The 3,953-nt window shown below is 39.0% G+C and overlaps 1 non-coding gene across 1 annotated transcript; it reads right to left on the bottom strand.

Annotated features, from left to right (window-relative positions):
* Positions 1–1,187: 1,187 nt before the first annotated feature.
* LOC130943210 (small nucleolar RNA R71) lies at positions 1,188–1,291 on the bottom strand. Its single transcript, XR_009071738.1, has one exon. It is a non-coding gene; the product is annotated as a small nucleolar RNA R71 (small nucleolar RNA).
* Positions 1,292–3,953: the final 2,662 nt, after the last annotated feature.

Below are 3,953 nucleotides of genomic sequence, written 5' to 3'. Positions count from 1 at the left end.
CAAAATCTTTTTCTTATCTTTATATCATATTTTTGAAATTACACTAACAAGTAATATGATTGATTCAAAAAAATTTTAAAGTTTGTTACTTTCTTGTTAAGAAAGGTTCAATCTTTAAAATCTAGAGTTCTATCTTTTTAAGTTTCTTGTTAGTTAAGTAATTAGTTTTAATTTTAAAATTAAATCTTTTTCAAAATATCTTATCTTATCTTATCTTCTTATCTTTTCAAATTTGATTTTAATATCTTTTTCAACTAACTATTTGACTTTTTGTTTGTTTCTTATCTTTTTCAAAACCACCTAACTACTTTTCTTTCTCTAATTTTCGAAAATACCTCTCTCTTTTTCAAAATTTCTTTTTAATTGTTTTAAATTTTAATTTTAATCATATCTTATCTTTAATTTTTAAAATCACTAACTCCTTTTCAAAAATTAATTTTCGAATTCTCCCTCTCTTTTCTCATTTTATTATTTATTTACTAACACTTCTCTTCATCTCTTATCACCCACCCTATCCTTACTCTTTATACAGACTATTCATCCCTCTCCTTCCATTATCCCCTTTCTTCTTCTACTAATAATAAGGATCCTCTTTACTGTGACATAGAGGATTTCTCTTTCTTTTTTTTCTTTTTCTCTTCTCTGTCATATGAGCAGGAATAAGGAAAAAGGCAATCTTGTTGAAGCTGGTCCAAAACCTGAAAGGACTCTGAAGAGAAAACTAAGAGAAGCTAAATTACAAACAATCCAGAAACAACCTTTCAGAAAATTTTGAACAAGAGAAGGAGATGGCAGCCGAACCCAACAACAATAATGCAAGGAGAATGCTTGGTGACTTCACAAAACCAACGTCCAAATTTGATGGAAGAAGCATCTCCATTCCTGCCATTGGAGCAAACAATTTTGAGCTTAAGCCTCAACTAGTTGCTTTAATGCAACAGAACTGCAAGTTTTATGGACTTCCATCTGAAGATCCTTACCAGTTTTTAACTGAGTTCTTGCAGATTTGTGAGACTGTTAAGACAAATGGAGTAGATCCTGAAGTCTACAGGCTCATGATTTTCCCTTTTGCTGTAAGAGACAGAGCTAGAATATGGTTAGATTCATAACCTAAGGATAGCCTGGACTCCTGGGATAAGCTAGTCACGGCCTTCTTGGATAAATTCTTTCCTCCTCAAAAGCTGAGCAAGCTTAGAGTGGATGTTCAGACCTTCAAACAAAAAGATGGTGAATCCCTCTATGAAGCTTGGGAAAGATACAAGCAGTTGACCAAAAGGTGTCCATCTGACATATTTTCAGAATGGACCATATTAGATATATTCTATTATGGTCTATCTGAGTTTTTGAAAATGCCATTGGACCATTCTGCAGGTGGATCCATTCACCTAAAGAAAACACCTGCAGAAGCTCAAGAACTCATTGACATGGTTGCAAATAACCAATTCATGTACACTTCTGAGAGGAATTCCGTGAATAATGGGATGCCTCAGAGGAAGGGAGTTCTTGAAATTGATGCTCTGAATTCCATATTGGCTCAGAACAAAGTGTTGACTCAGCAAGTCAACATGATCTCTCAAAGTCTGAATGGATGGCAAAATGCATCCAACAGTACTAAAGAGGCAGCTTCTGAAGAAGCTTATGATCCTGAAAACCCTGCAATGGCAGAGGTTAATTACATGGGTGAACCTTATGGAAACACCTATAACTCATCATGGAGAAATCATCCAAATTTCTCATGGAAGGATCAACAAAAGCCTCAACAAGGCTTTAATAATGGTGGAAGAAATAGGCTCAGTAATAACAAGCCTTTTCCATCATCTTCTCAGCAACAGACAGAGAATTCTGAACAAAGCACTTCTAATTTAGCCAATCTAGTCTCTGATCTGGTTAAGGCCACTTTAAGTTTCATGAGTGAAACAAGATCCTCCATCAAAAATCTGGAGGCACAAGTGGGCCAACTGAGTAAGAAAGTCATTAAAACTCCTCCCAGTATTCTCCCAAGCAATACAGAAGAGAATCCAAAAGGAGAGTGCAAGGCCATTGATGTAATCAATATGGCCGAATGCACAAGGGAGGAGGAGGACAAAAATCCTAGTGAGGAAGACCTCCTGGGACGTCTCTCAAGCAAGAGGGAGTTTCCTATTAAGGATCCAAAGGAATTTGAGGCTCATATAGAGACCATAGAGATTCCATTAAATCTCCTTCTGCCATTCGTGAGCTCTGAAGACTATTCTTCCTTTGAAGAGAATGAAGAAGTGACTGGAGAGCAAGTTGCTCAATATTTAGGAGCTATCATGAAGCTGAATGCCAAGTTGTTTGGTAATGAGACTTGGGAAAGTGAACCTCCCTTGCTCATTAGTGAACTAGATACCTGGATTTAGCAAATTTTACCTCAAAAGAGACAAGATCCTGGCAAGTTCTTAATACCTTGTACCATAGGCACCATGACCTTTGAAAAAGCTCTATGTGATATGGGGTCAGGGATAAATCTTATGCCACTCTCTGTAATGGAGAAGCTGGGGATCACTGAGGTACAACCTGCCTTGTTCTCATTACAATTGGCAGACAAATCATTAAGACAAGCTTATGGAGTAGTAGAGGACGTGTTAGTAAAGGTTGAAGGCCTTTACATCCCTGCTGATTTCATAATCTTAGACACTAGGAAGGAAAAGAATGAGTGCATCATCCTTGGAAGACCTTTCCTAGCCACAGCAGGAGCTGTGATAGATGTTAACAGAGGTGAATTAGTCCTTCAATTGAATGGGGACTACCTTGTGTTTAAGGCACATGGCCATCCCTCTGTGACAAAGGAGAGTAAGCATGAAGAGCTTCTCTCAGTACAGAGTCAAACAGAGCCCCCACAGTCAAACTCTAAGTTTGGTGTTGGGAAGCCACAACCAAACACTAAGTTTGGTGTTAAGACCCCATATCCAAACTCTAAGTTTGGTGTTGGGAGTTTTACAACATTGACCTGATCACCTTTGTGGCTCCGTGAGAGCCCACTATCAAGCTAATGACATTAAAAGAGCGCTTGTTGGGAGGCAACCCAATTTTTATTCATCTAATTTTTATTTTATTTTATTGTTATTTTGTGTTTTATTAGGTACATGATCATGTGGAGTCACGAAAAAAATATAAAAATTAAAAACAGAATAAAAAAACAGCAGAAGAAAAATCACACCCTGGAGGGAGGACATACTGGCGTTCAACGCCAGTAAGGAGCATCTGGCTGGCGTTCAACGCCAGAACAGAGCATGAATCTGGCGCTGAACGCCAGAAACAAGCAACATTCTAGCGTTTGAACGCCAGGAATGTGCCTTGAGGAAAGCTGGCGCTGAACGCCAGTAACAAGCATGGAACTGGCGTTCAACGCCAGAAACATGCTACACATGGGCGTTGAACACCCAGAGTGTGCATCATCTCGGCGTTTAAACGCCAGAATGGTGTGCAAAGGCATTCTACATGCCTAATTGGTGCAGGGATGTAAATCCTTGACACCTCAGGATCTGTGGACCCCACAGGATCATCTCAGGATCTGTGGACCCCACAGGATCCCCACTTAACATATTCCCACCTTACCTCCTAATCCTATAACACTCCTCCCCAAAACACACTTCCCAACAACTTCAATCTCTCTTCCCAATTACCCCTTTCACCACTCACATCCATCCACTCTTCCCCATAAACCCCACCTACCTTCAAAATTCAAAAACACTTTCCCACCCAAACCCACCCTAAATGACCGAAACTACACCCTCTCCCCTCCCTATATATACCCTTCCATTCTACTTCATTTTCACACAACACAAACTCCTCTTCTACACCTTGGCCGAAACACCATCTCTCACTCTCCTCCATATTTTCTTCTTCTTCTTCTTCTCTTCTTTCTTCTCTTGCTTGAGGGCGAGCAATATTTTAAGTTTGGTGTGGTAAAAGCATAAGCTTTTTGTTTT

This window comes from Arachis stenosperma, chromosome 7 (assembly GCF_014773155.1).
Source record: "Arachis stenosperma cultivar V10309 chromosome 7, arast.V10309.gnm1.PFL2, whole genome shotgun sequence".
Lineage (NCBI taxonomy): Eukaryota > Viridiplantae > Streptophyta > Magnoliopsida > Fabales > Fabaceae > Arachis > Arachis stenosperma.
This window is presented reverse-complemented; position numbering and strand designations above follow the sequence as displayed.